We start from the raw sequence: 16,014 nt of genomic DNA on the forward strand, positions 1-16,014 counted from the left end.
ACCGTCGGCGGACCTCGTCGCCAACCGCAAGCTCACCATTCCACCGGCGAGCCACTTCTTCTGCGACTCCGCCACCTCAGGTTAGGCCCGATACATCTTTACCTCTTCTCTCTTAGTTTTCCAGATCTTGGGCCGGTAGAGTATTTATCCCCTCTTTATTTTGCTTTTTCTCTTACTCGTAGATCTTCGCGCGAGGGTCTGTTTGGGGAAAACTGTTTTTCGGTAGATTCCGGTGTCGTCCAGATCTATATGTCTAGCGAAGAATCTCTTCTTGCCTCCTCTTCTAGTAGTCAAGGCAGTAGCACTTCCGACGGGCTAACTGAAGATCTCGCCCGGATGGAAATGGAATCCAGCAAGGATCAAGAGGTCGGCACCTCCAGCCGGGCCCCCGGAAAGGATCTTTCCGGTATCACACGCGGAGGCTGGAGAGGTTCCGAGGTGACTCAACACGAGATCGACTGGCTTTACCGGTCCAGGAGAATACCGGAAGGAGTCTCCTGCCGGCTTCCTCGTGACGAGATCGAACCGGTGCTTGAACCCGGTGAGGTCGTTGTTTTCCTTGCTCACTTTGAGCGTGGCTTCGGCCTTCCTGCCTCCGATTTCTTCCGCCAATTCCTCGATTTTTATTGACTCCAGCCTCACCACCTTCCCGGCAATGCCGTTTTTTATCTTTCTTGTTTTGTGGCCTTCATGGAAGGCTACATCGGCATCCGTCTCGCCCGTGAGACGTTTGCCCGCTTCTTTTCTCTCCGGATCAACTCGGTCCAGGGCAAGGACATCCCCAAGCCCAAACCCCCCGTACAATGCAGGTCTTGTATCATCGGCTCCCGCCAAGGGAGCCCCTTTTAAGTTCAACGGCCTCGAGTCTTGCCGGTTGTGGCAGACAACGTTCTTCTACGTGAAGAACAAGAGCGCCACTGATCTCATCAACTTGCCGCCCTTCAATCCGGCGCCGCCCGCCAAGATCAACTGGAACTACAACCCTGGTACGGATCACATAGAGACGAACCGGGTGGTACGCTTCATGTTGAAGCTGATGAATGAGACCAACATTTGCTCCGACGATATTATCCGCACCTTCATCAGCCGCCGAGTGCTTCCCCTTAAGCGTCGCGTTCACAAGATGAGCGAGATGTACGGCCCTAGCGATCCCACCAAGATCACCGGCCTGCCCTTGAGCAAGGCAGATGTGGTCCTGAAGGCTAACCAAATATGCCAAACGGACATGCCGGTTGACTGGGAGTGGGGCTTTCTTCCTCTCAGCTCCACTAACCCTCCGACCCAAGAAGTAAGAAATTACGCAACTCGGGTCGTTTTACCGGTAACTTTTATACTACGGCTAACCTGTTTTTCTTGTTTGTTTTCAGGCCGGGACCGCTTCCCCGCATTGACTCGAGACCGGCGAGGCCCCTGCCGGAAGCGTGCTCTTGACAAGTTCGACCCGGACCCTTTCATTCATTGGCAGGACCTCGAAGATGGGCCGGACTCCAGCCTCGCGCCTCGGCAAATCTCCACCGGAGCCAGCCGGTTCGTCTGACGACCTGACCTTGGATGAGGTAGCTCTTCTTTTTGATCTCTCATATTCTTCTGTTACCTACCTCCTTCTGTAGAAGTTCCCTCAGCTAGCCCCGAACCACAGGTCCACGAGCACGTGCCTCCCCTGCAGGCCGAGGCCGGGGATGAGTTCCTGAATAAGCTCATGCCCCGAGCAAGAAGAACAAGGCGCCCGCTGCCGACGCCAGCCCTAGCCAAGCTCCTCCCGCCAAACGCCCTCGGACGGAAGTCCTTGGGGGAAAGCAAGTAGGCACGAAGCGCTACAAGCATAAGCGAGATGCCGGTTTCTTCCGGGTAAGTTCCTTATTTCTCTTTTGCTTGTTTCGTTCTTACCAAGTTCTTTTCCGGTTGCTTTTTCCAACCCTTTCTTTTTCTCTCTTTCAGCCCCGCGCTCAAGCTTGGCTCCAAGCCGAGGGCTCTGCCGGCTCCGCAAGGACCTCAACTCCTCCTCACTCAAGCCCGGCACCATCCGGTGCCGGCAACACCTCTGCCTCCCCCCGGAGGCACTACAAGTTCGGGCGCGCGGCCCCTACACCTCCCGATCACCGCGCGGAGGAGGATCTCACCTCCCCTCCTGAGACCCAAGACACCGGCGCCAGCAACACCGGCGCCGACGACGAAAATGCCGGGCGGGCGGAACCTCTGGTTCCTCCTGGCCCGAAGAAGAAGAAGAAGAAGCAGCCAAGCTCTTCCCCCAGCAAGACCGCGCCGGCCTCTTCTGCACCGCACCCGGAAGCTCCTACCCTCGAGCCTACCGGGACTACTCCAACACCGCCGCCAAGCCAAGGACCTCCCGCGGCCAAGCCAAAGCCGCCGCCGGCGACCCCCAAGATCACCCAGTTCCTCAAGCCGGGGGCTTCCCGGGGAAAGGCCGTGGAGGGCAGCGCCTCAGCCGGCTCGCAATCTCTAGTGCTGCACGTCAGCCCTGCTGCTGCTGCGGTCCCAGAAAAACCTTCCGGCCTCCTGGGCCGGATTGTTGAGCTGAAGCGCGAGGGCCGGGACCTGGGGCACCTTCTCCCCTACGCCCAAAAGTGGAACGATGCGGACATCTCTGCATCCACCCGCGGCTTGGGGAAGGACCGCCTTCCAGCGCCAGATCCTGCTGGGCCCCGGTCCACTGAAGAACACTTCATGCGGCTCAAGCGTGCCGTGAAGGAGTTCGACAGTGCGTGGTACGACGCCACCAGCAACGTGGTGGTAAGTTTCGCCAACCTTCTTGTAACTTTTTGTTGATGCCGGTTTCTTTCTTTCTGGATCTTGTCTATCCTCCCAGTCCCCGAGTTTCTTGTTGAGAGCATAGCTCTTAGCGCGAAACTTAACTAGAAACGCGCGAAACCGGCATAGCCAGTCCCCGAGTTTCGGGTTAAGATCTTTGCTCTTAGCGCGAAACTTAACTAGAAACGCGCAAAACCGGCATAGCCAGTCCCCGAGTTTCGGGTTAAGATCTTTGCTCTTAGCGCGAAACTTAACTAGAAACGCGCGAAACCGGCATAGCCAGTCCCCGAGTTTCGGGTTAAGATCTTTGCTCTTAGCGCGAAACTTAACTAGAAACGCGCGAAACCGGCATAGCCAGTCCCCGAGCTTCGGGTTGATAACATGGTTTCTTTCTTTCTCACAATTATCTTCTTTTGAACAGAGCACCGCGGATGCCCGGAAGCAGCTCTTCGAGGAGCTTCTCTGGGAGCATTGGGACCTTGCCGAGGCCCACAGCCACTGCCAAGGTTTATTTCCTTTCTTTTCCTCCGGCATCTTTTTACCGGAATGTTTTCTTCTTTAACACTTACGAATCTTTTGTTCAACAGCTGTTCCGGAAGCTACCCTTGAGACCCTCAAGGCCCAGATTGCCACTCTCCAAGGTGTCACTTTTTCTTGCTTGCCATGAAGCCGGGTTGCGGACAGCAGCAGAGTCGAAGACTCCGGTAGGGTTTAGCACACTACTAAACCGGAAAGAAAAAACGTTCAATAAGCAACCGTAGAACCGAAAAAATAAACATGTTACATGCAACTTTAGTGGGGTAGTCCCCGAGACTCATTCGCGGTTCCGACATCTTTTATTCATAGCAAATAAGGTACAAAAAGGAACTTCTTACACCACAACTTCAAGAGTAGAAAGGACGCAACAAAGCTACATTCCATGGACGCTTGGTCTCCTCTCCGGACCTGTCCGCCTTTCCTTTCTTCCATTCCTGTGCATCAATCGGGTAGTAGGCATCATTGTGGAGAGCTTTGCTCACAATGAAAGGCCCTTCCCACGGAGGGGAAAGCTTGTGCCGGCCTTCGGTGCGCCGCACCAGGCGTAGCACTAGGTCTCCTTCCGGAACACCCTCGGGTTAACCTTCCGAGCTGTGATAGCGTCTGAGGTTTTGCTGGTAAATGGCTGTTCTTGCCAAAGCTAGTTCTCTTGCTTCTTCTAGCAAGTCCACATCGTTTTCTCGTTCCTCCTTTACCTCTTCTTCGGTATAGAGTTGCACCCTTGGTGAATCATGGAGAATGTCGGTTGGTATGACCGCTTCTGCCCCATAAACCATGAAAAATGGAGTGTACCCGGTAGACCGGTTTGGAGTTGTTCTTATACTCCACAGCACTGATGGTAGCTCATCGAGCCAACACCCCGGCAACTTTTCCACCGCATCGATGAGACTTGGTTTGATACCGGAAAGTACCAAAGCATTTGTTCTTTCAACTTGGCCATTGCCTTGCGGGTGCGCAACCGAGCACAAATCCAACCGGATGTTGTTGTCCTCACAAAATCTTTTGAACTCACCTTGAGCAAAATTTGTACCATTGTCAGTGATAATGCTATGTGGGTATCCATACCGCAAAATAACATCTTTTAAGAATTTCACCGCTGTGCGCCCATCACACTTTGCAATGGGTTTTACCTCTAGCCACTTGGTGAATTTATCCACCATAACCAAGATGTGGGTCATGTTTCCCCTTGCGGTTTTGAATGGGCCAACCATGTCTAGGCACCAAACGGCAAACGGCCAAGTTAGCGGTATTGTTTTTAAGCCGGAGGCTGGGGTATGATTTTGCTTGGCGTACCTCTGGCACCCATTGCATTTTCTTACCGGATCCTCCGCGTTCTCCAAAGCCGTGGGCCAATAGAACCCATGCCGGAATACTTTTGCCACCAGCGCCCTTGACGAAGCGTGATGCCCACACTCCCCTCGGTGGATTTCCTCGAGCATTTCTTTTCCCTTTTCCGGTTTCACACATCTTTGGAGGACACCGGTAACACTTCTCTTGTACACCTCGCCATTGATGAGGGTGTAAGCTTTGGACCTCCTCTGGATCCTTCTCGATTCATTTTCGTCAACCGACAAAGTGCCGTTGATCAGGAATTCCTTAATAGGTTCAACCCATGATGGTGCCTCCCGAACCAGGAACACCGGTACGTCTATGTCCATGCTGTCCACCAACATTGTTTCTTCCGGTACAGAGCGCAGCGAGTCCCCGAGCTTACCGGTACGAGTCCCCGGGTTTCCTTCGTCGATATCCATTGGTACAACATGCGATTCGGTACAAAGATTGACTCCGACTCCGGACTCGGCTTGATTGATGGTACTCTTAAGTGTGCCAAGGCTATCCCGGGAGGAATTTCTTGCTCGGACGAGCCCAACTTGGACAAAGCATCCGCGGCTTCATTTTCTGCACGCGGCACATGGTGAAACTCACACCCTTCGAAGAAGCCGGCAATCTTTTGCACGTGAAACCGGTATGAGGCCATGTTGGCATCTTTTGCGTCCCAATCTCCGGAACATTGTTGTACTACAAGGTCTGAGTCTCCATAGCAAATGATCCGGTGTGCACCGATTTCTTTTGCGACCTTAAGCCCATGGATCAAAGCCTCGTATTCAGCGACATTGTTTGATGCCCTGAAATGTACTTGTAAAACATACCGGAGATGATCTCCCTTTGGTGAGGTGAGCACCACACCGGCACCTAGACCTTCTTTGAGTTTGGATCCGTCAAAGTGCATCTTCCAGTATTCTATTCTTTGATCCGGGAGCTTATACTGCATTTCCGCCCAATCGACCAAGAAATCAGCTAAAGCTTGTGATTTGATGGCATCTCTTCTTTCATACACCGGTACGTATGGTGATATTTGGATCGCCCACTTTGCAATCCTGCCGCTAGCATCTTTGTTGCACATGATATCGGAGATGGGTGCTTCACTCACCACCTTCATAGGATGCTCCTCAAAGTAGTGCTTGAGCTTTGTGGCGGCCATGAACACGCCATAAGTCATTTTCTGGAAGTGTGGGTAGTTTTGCTTTGAGAGGGAGAGCACCTCGCTCGGGTAGTATACCGGCCTACTGGACGGTTTTTCCTTCCTCTTCTCTTTCTACCACCACAACAACACTCACAACCCGGTTAGTTGCTGCTATGTATAGCAACATGGGCTCTCTTTCCAACGGCGAAGCCAGTATCGGCGCAGTGGCTAACATTGTTTTTAGCTCTTTAAACGCCGCGTCTGCCTGAGGGGTCCAGACGAACGTATCGGACTTTTTCATCAAAGCATAGAGTGGCAAGGCCTTTTCTCCTAACCTGCTTATGAACCGGCTCAGCGATGCTAAGCTTCCGGTAAACTTTTGTACATCCTTAAGATCTTGCGGTATCGTCATTCTCTCGATTGCTCGGATCTTTACCGGATTGACCTCAATGCCCCGGCTTGATACGAGAAAGCCAAGCAGTTTGCCGGCAGGGACACCGAAAGTGCATTTTGCCGGATTAAGTTTCATCCGGAGATCGTCGATTAAAGTTTCTTTTGCCTTAGTTTTTACCACGACATCGTCCACATAAACTTGCACATTCTTTCCGATTTGATCAAACAAACATTTTTGCATACAGCGCTGGTACGTTGCACCAGCGTTGCGCAAACCAAAAGGCATAGTGACATAGCAATAAGCCCTGTGCGGGGTAATGAACGCAGTTTTTATTTGATCTTCCTTTTTCAAGGGGATTTGGTGGAAACCGGATCCAGGAAAGACAACAACTCACACCCAGCAGTGGAATCAATCACTTGATCGATCCGCGGTAAAGGAAAAGGGTCTTTTGGGCAAGCCTTGTTCAAGTTGGTGTAGTCGATGCACATGCGCCACACCTTCGGAGCTTTTGCCTCGAGGTTCTCATCTTTTTTCTTTTCAACCAGTACCGGATTGGCTAACCACTCAGTGTGCAGCACCTCCACGATAAAACGGGCAACCAACAATTTTGTTACTTCTTCTCCAATGATTTTCCTCCTATCCTCAGCAAACCGGCGTAAGGGTTGTCGCATCGGCTTCGCATCCTTCCGGACATTCAAAGAGTGCTCAGCCAGCTCCCTCGGAACACCTACCAAGTCCTCTGTTGACCAAGCAAAGATATTCCGATTCTCACGGAGGAAGCTGACGAGCGCGCTTTCCTATGCCTCACTGAGGCCGGCACCGATACGAACGGTACGCTCAGGGAAATCCGGGTCCAAGCACGATGTCCTTTGTTTCCTTTGTCGGCTTGAACGCTGGAGCGCTCAAGCTTGCACTCATTGCCGCTAAGCTCAATTGTGAAGACTGAGCCAGCGCAACCGCAGTTTGCATCCTCTTCTTTTCCTCCGCGATCACCAGCGATTCTGCCAGGTTTGATCCGGCGGAAGCATTTTCCAGCGAGATCCTGTAATTCCCCACTACAGTCAAGGGTCCACGAGGTGCCGGCATCTTCATCTTGAGATACGCCGTGTGGGTCGAGGCCATGAAGGCCGCCAGTGCCGGTCTCCCAGCAGTGCATGGTACGGACTATCTAAGTCCACCACCTCGAACTCAACGTTTTCAACCCGGCAATTGTCACGTCCTCCAAACGACACAGTGATGAACACGACACAGCACACGTCTGGGTCCTCATAAACATTCCGGCCCAAAGGTTCCGGTGGAGGTGGTTGGCCGTGGCCCTCTCCCACCTGATTGACTTGCTGATACTGCTGCCTGTTTGGCTGAGGCTGTACCGGTAAAGCATTTGCTCCGGTAAGCGGTGGTGGTGGTGGTAGTTGTTGCTGGCGCAGCATATCTTGTGGTGGTGGCAACATTGTGGTGCACCCTTGTGCTTGCGCATCTTTTACTGCTCCCTTTTGCATCAAGTACTTGGTCCAGGTACAATCTTTTGTCAAGTGGTTTGACGGATGAGCCGGATTCGGCGTGTGCTACCGGCAAGGTTGATCCATGGCGGCTTCCATGGTGTATTTCGCGGGTTCTTGCCAATTCTTCTTCTGGCCCCAGGGTTTCTTTTCGACCCATTGTTTCTTAGGACCCGCCCACGGCTGCGATCCGGTTCTTCGCCTCCGGCTGCCGCCGGCATCGAGTTTTCTTGCACAACGAAGCAACTTGCTGCGGACCGTACCTTCGATCCGGGAAATCTTCCCTCCTTTTGTTGTTCCGGTTGTCCCGGTATTGTTCCTGGCGCTGCTGAGGCGGGTTTGATTGTTCCGGCTCAGCTTGTACCGCCGGTTGCATTGGGTCTCCCAACGCATAGTTATCCACCACACGTATCATCTCCGCCAAAGTTGTTGGCTTGTTTCGCTGCAGCTTTTGCCACAACGGCGAACCTCGCCGGCATCCCTGGCTAAACCAAGCTATGGCTTGTGCTTCTATCACTCCTTCACAAGAGTTTCTAGTGGATTTCCACCGGGTCAGGTAATCCCGGTCGCATTTCTGCGGGCGCCGCACGCACAAAGCGAGCTGCCGAGGCCGGTTTGGCCTTCGGTAGGTGCTCGCTGAAGTTGCTCACAAAAGCTTCCTCAAAGTCCAACCAGCCGTTTATGCTTCCTGCCGGCAAGTTGTTCAGCCAGATTCTTGCCGGTCCTACCAGAAACGTTGGCACGATTCTCACGGCCCAACGCCGGTTTCCTCCTCCGGCTACACAACCTCCGCCTCCAGCGACGTATACCGCGGTCACATAATCCGCGAGCCAATCTTCCGGCTTAGTAGTGCCATCGTATGTTTTGGTGTCACGGGGCAACTGAAAGTTGCGAACTGGTGGTTGCTCTTTCATGATCCTTGGGCCAAAGCACTTTGGACCCGGAGGACCTTCTGCCTCTATCATTTCAGACAGGTACACTCTGTCCAGACGGTGCCTCGCATCCCGTTCTGGCAGGTGTCTTTCTCCCAGGCGCTCTCCCAAAGGGTTCCGGTAAGCGGTGAGTCTTGTCGAGTCAGCTTCATCGTAACGTTCCGGTACCGCGGCCTTGCCTGCCGGTACCTTGGTGGAGGCATATCCTCATCATCATACGCTGCCCTTGCAGCTGGATAATTTTGCCCGGTTTCATATCTACCGGCATGATTGTTTCCGGCATAGCCTCCTTTGGCTTAGCCTCGATCTTCCCCTTGGCTTTTTCTACCGGCATCGTGTTGCCCGGCTTGTTGTTTTCCGGCAAGAACCGGATCGTACACAGTCATCTCGTCTGTGCGTTCATTTCTTTTCTCTCCTTCTGTCCGGATGGGGGACGAGGCCTGCCCATGGGACTTGCTTCCGGCATTCTTTGTTGAACGCGCGGATTTTGAGGCCGCAGCCTTGTTCAGCTTAGCCAGCTGCTCAGCATTCTGCTGCTCGATAGTTTCCAGCAGCTCTCTAACACGCTCTTGCTGTTTTACCAAAGCATCTCCGAAAAGCGATTCACACAGCTCTACTGCAGCCTTAGCAGCTTTTATGGTTTTATCCGGGCTACTGTACTTAGGTTTCTCTACGATGCTAACAGATGCAGAGGTACTTTTGCCGGTAAGAACTTCCTTACGCAAATCCTGATCTAGATTGCGAGTCTTAAGCCGGTTCTCCGGTATCCTAGCAGCATGAGCGCTACAGAAGCAAAGCCATGGGCAGCGTTGTACTCACGTAGGGTTAGGTTCAGCTCGCGCTGCGCCCGGACGATGTCGGCGCCGTTCGCGAGCAGCTTCTGGCGTTGTGCCTCCAGCTCCGCCTCAGCCGCTACCGGGTCGATGTTCTGCGCGATGGGCGTTGCCAGCACGTTCATCGCCGCTTGGAGAGGTGTTGCCGGTGGTGCGGAAGATGCTCCCGCAGCGCCAGCGTCGCGCTCTAGTGGTGGCTTGGCCGCACGGGTCGAAGCCGCACGACCAGCACCTTCATCCGCAACCTCCTTGCCCACGCCGGCCACGCCAGCCATCATCACCTCGACGCTGCCGGCGGCGCGGCCAGCACAGAGCCATCTTGGCGGGTCCGGTGCCACCAGCACCGGCGAGAGGCGCTGGCGCACAGGGACGATGCCGAAGTAGACGCGGTGGCTGCCGAACTCGATGATGCGGCCGTTCTTGGGGAAGATGCCGCCGTTGGCGAAGCAGCCCGCGTTGTCGTTGATGAAGTCCATGGAGTAGAAGCGCTGGACGAGCGCAGACACTGTCCGCTCGCCGGCGACCTCGAGGATGCCCGCCCGAATATGAACTCCAGCAAGCGCCACTTCATGCCCCACGGTGGGCGCCAACTGTCGTCGTGGTGAACAGACAGGATGCCATAGGATGGCTTAAGTTGGGGCCGAATGGACGCTAGAGGATTCGGGGGAGGGTTTGTGATTAGAAGGGATGAACTTCCGGATGGTTTCCTCAAGAACTTAGCCAAGGCTAGAGGTTGAAGAAGAAAGACATAAGGAAGAACTCGCTCTAGATCATCTTCTTTATTGATCTCCACAGGTTACAAGTTTCTCAGTACAGGTGTTCGTCTATGCATATATCTCTTCGTCCGTGTCCGAGAAGAGGGCTGCCCCCTCTCCTTATATAGGGGAGAGGGTGGCTTACAGGGCAAGAAACCCTAATGGCATCTTTGACTAGACAAACTACTTTACAAAGTTACTTTAATCATAGATGACACCGGGGTCTTCTTTAATCAGGGATGCTGACGTCCTCCGGCTTCTTTCATCGTCACCCTCCTCTTTATCGTCAGCCCTTCGTTTAAAGCTACTTTGCTTAGCTCATCTTTGTCTTCTAGCTCGGAGAGAATCTTTGACCAGTCCTGCCGACTTGCTCTTCTTTCCGGTAACCCGGTGTCTTCTTTATCCGGTTCCGGCATACCCCTCTTGGGGATACCGGCTTAGCCTCACTTAGCCAACTTCTTATCTTTGTGCTCCGGTACGAACATTAAACCGGTATCTTGATGGCTCAAACCATCCGGTTTGGCATGCCTTTGGCATACCGGGGGTCATCCCCCAACAATTCATCTTCAAGACTAGTATTTTTGCACAACATTTATTTATTCTACGATATACCCAACATTATTTTCTGTAGAAGCTTCTAACATTGGATTTTACAGTTCCCACAATGAATGGCCCTTCTGCTTTCATAGAGTATATAAATCTCCCACCAGTGTCATTCTAAGACTGATAAATAGTATTACAGTGCCCGAAGTGGATTCTAGTGAATAATTCGGTTGATTTGAGGCTGATGTGATTACCTCCTTGTTTATTGTTGGCGATAAACATGGTACTGAAATTTTTTATACAGAAACCACACTTCCGATCACAGGGATTTTGCATATATAAAATTCAGATATACAGTTGACAACCGTAAGTTCAACACAACTTAAGATCTTTTACAAAACGAGTATAGAACTAGAAAGCCCTTGTTGATAATATACAAGGGCAGTGTTTACTCCTAGCACATATGAGCCTTGACATGAAGATGTCCCGGAGGTATATATAGTCTAATACACTTTCTTGTCAAACTACATATAAAAGCTAATTTAGCCACACATAGAGCCTATCACAGATTTAATGTTATTAGCGATATTCTTAGAATCCACAGCAATACCAGCCAATCCTCTCCTCGTCAACCCAGCACAGTAACGCCTATTTTCACTTTTCAAGTTATTCGGATATTCTTTGGTTGGCAGTCCATTGTTATTCAAACTCCACCTCTGTGTGCGCTTCAGTTTTTCCGCATTGGACATGGCACAGAGTAGTGGCACAAGGAAGAAAAAGAAGAGGGAAGACCCGTAGAGTTTTCTTTCCGGCGGTGGCGATGCAGTAGAGAAAGAGGAGGAAACCCTTCACGACTTTTCCTTCTGAGCGGCATGGGATGGAACGGCCCGACCAGCTTTGCGATTTTCCTACTCTTCCACAGGTTTGCAAAATTGGTCTCACACCGGTCACCGGGAGTGATTTGCTGATTCTCTACTTTTTTCTTTCCTCCTGTGTTGGTGACTGGGTTGGTCATCAAATGTGTATATGGTGACCCAGGTAGCTACTGGGTTGAAATTGCTCTAATACAATACCTCTCAGGACTTCTGCATATAAAAATTGAATTAAATAGAATATGGTAGAGAACTGTAAGTTCAACAAAAAAAATAGGAAGCACTTTAACAGAGCGAGAGTACCCCTACAAGGCCCTTGTCGATAGTTTATAGGACCAGATCTTACTCCCTCGCTGCTTAGCACTTATGAGCCTTGACATGAAGGTGTCCCAAAGATATCAACAACCAGACTTTCTTTTGGGGGGAATCAACAACAAACACACCTGGCCTTCTTTAACAACATATAGAAACTCATTTTTGTGACCCCAAATTTCAGTTCCCCTAGAACTAGCTTTGCATTGGTGGACATGACATATTGACGTGTTGCATCTTCAAGAACTGGTTATTTTATACAACGGTTATTTATTCTAGGATATACATGATACTTTTTTTCTGTAGAAGATTCTAGCATTAGATTTTACAGTTCCCACATTAAACGACCCTTCTGCTTCCATACAGTATATAACTCTCATCACATAGTGTCATTCTAAGGCTGATGAATAGCAGTATATTACCTGAAATAGATACTAGCGAATATACCTCCAGGTTCACTGTTAGGGATAAACGTGGTAATGAAATTTTCTATGCAGAAACAACACTACTGATCACCGGACTTTTGCATATATAAATATAAGTAATTAGTACACAGTTGACAACCATAAGCTCAACAAAAGTTATGAAGCTCTTTTACACAACGAGTATTGAACTAGAATGCCTTGTTGATAATATTCAAGAGTAGAGCTTACTCCTAGAACATATGAGCCTTGGCATGAAGATGTTTCAGAGGTATAATAGTCTAATGCAGTTGCATGTTAAACTACCTATAAAAGCTAATTTATCCGCACATAGAACCTATCACAGATTTAATGTCATCAGCGATATTCTTAGCATCCGCAGCAATACCAGCCAATCCTCTCCTCGCCAACCCAGCACAGTAGAGCCTATTTTCACCTTTCCAGTGATTCGGATATTCTTTGGTTGGCAGTCCATTGTCATTTAACATGCTCTCACCATTCTGCACTCAAAAGTAACGCAATGCCGAGTTAGGAGATTTAACAATTGTTGCACCAAAATGAAAATGACTTAGGCAAATTCAAAAATTAGTCTTAGTACCTTGAGCCACATATTTGCTGTGCTTTTGTATCCAGTTGCTAACACAATTGTGTCAAATGGGATTTCATCCCCAGATTGAAATTTTACTATGTTGCCCATGATCTTACTAATGCTTCCTTGAACCTGCAAGAGGTAAAGTAAATATTAATAAACTGTCATAGTAAATCAACATATGGTACATATAAGGTTTATATCATGTCCCAGGATATACTTACTTGGATGATGCCTCTTTTTATTAACCCAACAAGTGCCAACATCAATCACAATGGATCGGCCGGTTTTTGACTTGAGGTTCATTGGACCCATTTTTGGCATTCTGATGCCATGCCTTGTTAGGTCTCCAAATATGAATTTTGTCGCCATAACAAGGAGGTTATCCACTAGATTCAGGGGAAGATGCTGGGCTAATGTCATCCCCAACCGGATTAGTTCCTTTGTCATTACATGAATCTGCAGCCACAAAATGTTGTCACACATCTGATACAATGATAGAAATAAAATATCATTCTAGTAGTATAATAATACGAAGAAATTGTATCTCTATTACGAAATAAAATTATATACTGCACATACCGGGCTTCGTATAACAATCGAAGTATTAGCACCATGGGTCGCAAGGTCGTAAGCGATTTCCATCCCAGAGTTGCCAGATCCAATGACCAACACGCTTTTACCCGAGAAGCTCTTGCCTGACTTGTATCTTGACGAGTGGATGGCCTCACCCGGAAAACTGTGAAGTCCTGGGATATCAGGAATATTCTCTGTACTATTCTCACCACTTGCCACAACAAGGAACTTTGCAACAAACTTCATTGTTGTGCCCTCCGCCATGTCACGAGCCACGATGGACCAACACTTCTTATCATTCTCATATTTGGATGACTCCACGCTAGTGAGATACTTCGGTTGAATATCAAAGAGCTCCATATAGTCATCCAAGTACTTGACAAACAGGGCTTTTGGAATGTATGTTGGTGCATCTGCTGGGTATGACATGTGCGGTAACTCACGTAACTCCTTTGCAAGATGCAGCTTCAAGCGGTCATATGCGCGGTTGCGCCAAAGTGACGCGCTGCAGTCCTCACGCTCGACGATGACGTAGGGAATGGAGAACCGGGTAAGGCATGCTGCTGTCGCGAGGCCTGCTGGACCAGCACCAACAATCAGCACGACAATGTTCTCCATTGAGGGGTGCGGTGGTAGGCTAAGAAGAGGTACTTGTTTGCTTGTTGGCTGAATGGATATTTGGAAGAGAGAGAGTTGCATATGAGGCATATATATATACTTGTAAAATTCGCCTACCTGCTCTATTTTGTGACTGGGTGCAGAAAAAGGTAACTATTTATTGGTGCATATTACCTGGTCTATCTAGTTCCTCTAGATATGTAATGTTATAAATGACATTGGTGCTGTGAAGACAACCTGGTACGGAATAGGTAGGAAAGACAATCTAGATATATTCTTTTGGAAACTTACACCATATTTGCCTATAGTTGATTAATGTTTCCTTCCCTATGTATCGTCATCAATGAAAATATACTCATGGGAAAAAGGTTTGTTCTGAGTATCTGTGTATATTATCCAAATATATCTTCCCTCTTCTGTACTTGATAGGATAAGGACGAGTTAATGTGACTAAACATTTTTACCCAAAAAAAAGTTTATCAAATTATTTTATTACCTGCTAGTGCCACTGCCAGGATATAGCATGGAGACTAAAGTGGATGATGAGTGTCTTCTCGCATACTGCGTCATACCACAATATCTCTACGTCACTATTGTCATGCCCGTGGAACTGAACTATCGTACCACGCTACAATCTGCACAATGCGTGCGCATGGACTCACTGACCATGAAGTAAAGAAGTGTACTCAAATGACATGCTCGTGCGCTAGTCGTGAATACTAGATGCCGATAGGAGTCGTCATCCAACGGAAAACTTCAGATGATTAAGATCATTGCCTAGGACAACACACGTACAGCCAGGCCTGCCAAGCATCAATCAACAAATTGGTGCGTCAATGGCGCCGGCCAATCGGACATTCGAAGAGGAGCTTGGCGTGCGGGGTGAGGTCCATGTGCGCCGCCGTGATGGTGCCCTCGACAATGCCGGTGACGACGGACACAACCTTGACGGACTTGCTGGCGCATGTGCGCTGCACGACCGTAGTGTCGTCGGTGGCGTTGTCCGGGCGGTACACCGGCCCTCTCGTCAGACGCGTGAGGTCTGGACACACAAACGTGTGCTCGACCCTGTTTCCGCATCCAGTTTTCTGCTGCAAGTTCGAAGATGCACGGAGCTAGCTTGATCAGAACGTAGCCCCGATCAGACTCGGAATTCTGACAAACCTAGTATAACCGGGCGACGAACCTAACAGTGGGTGGACAACTGCACCGTACCTTAACCGTACCCGCACGAATATACGTTGCACCCAAACCTGAACTAAACCATTTGATAATTCTGTCAGCCCAAGTAAAACCAAAACTATTCTATATTTCCACCCAAACTAAACTGAACCTAGGGCCAAACTGTGGGTCAAAACAGTTTGGTGCAATTGGTTGAGAAACGTTAGCTAAAATCAGTTGAATCCTATACACTGCTGAGCTGCGATCGATCAGCTACACTGCACTAGCTCTCACGGTTTCGATCACCAGAAAAGTTTAAGGGTCTGTTTGGATGAAAGCCCCAGGCTGCCAAACCAAAAAATTGGGTTGACCAAGTTGCTGGTCATGGTTTGGATGGAATCCAATTATTTGGCGTATCCACGCTGGCTTCTCCTCTGTAGTACAAATTTACGCCCGCAGTTGGTCAAATCGTGGGTGACGGAAAGCTTCGCCAAAATTTTGGCTGGCCCGTGTCTTGGCGGGGCAACTCTGGGCAAAAACCAAACAAACCCTTACACACGAGCGTTCGCGGTGAGTGTCACCGAGGCTGATCCGGCAAGACAGGGGCGAGCGGCGGCCGCTGCGTCAATACCGATGAAGAAAAGAACCAATCTCTTTTTTTTTACACAAGAGAAAGAACTAATCCCACCAACGTTAACCGGTTGGAAACTTCTGGATGCAAACTGTTTAGGGCCGTAC

General features: G+C 49.8%; 1 pseudogene; it reads right to left on the reverse strand.

The window, feature by feature from the left end:
- Positions 1-12,652: 12,652 nt before the first annotated feature.
- On the reverse strand, positions 12,653-14,115 carry LOC124700598 (annotated as a pseudogene).
- Positions 14,116-16,014: the final 1,899 nt, after the last annotated feature.

Source organism: Lolium rigidum, chromosome 3 (assembly GCF_022539505.1).
Source record: "Lolium rigidum isolate FL_2022 chromosome 3, APGP_CSIRO_Lrig_0.1, whole genome shotgun sequence".
NCBI lineage: Eukaryota > Viridiplantae > Streptophyta > Magnoliopsida > Poales > Poaceae > Lolium > Lolium rigidum.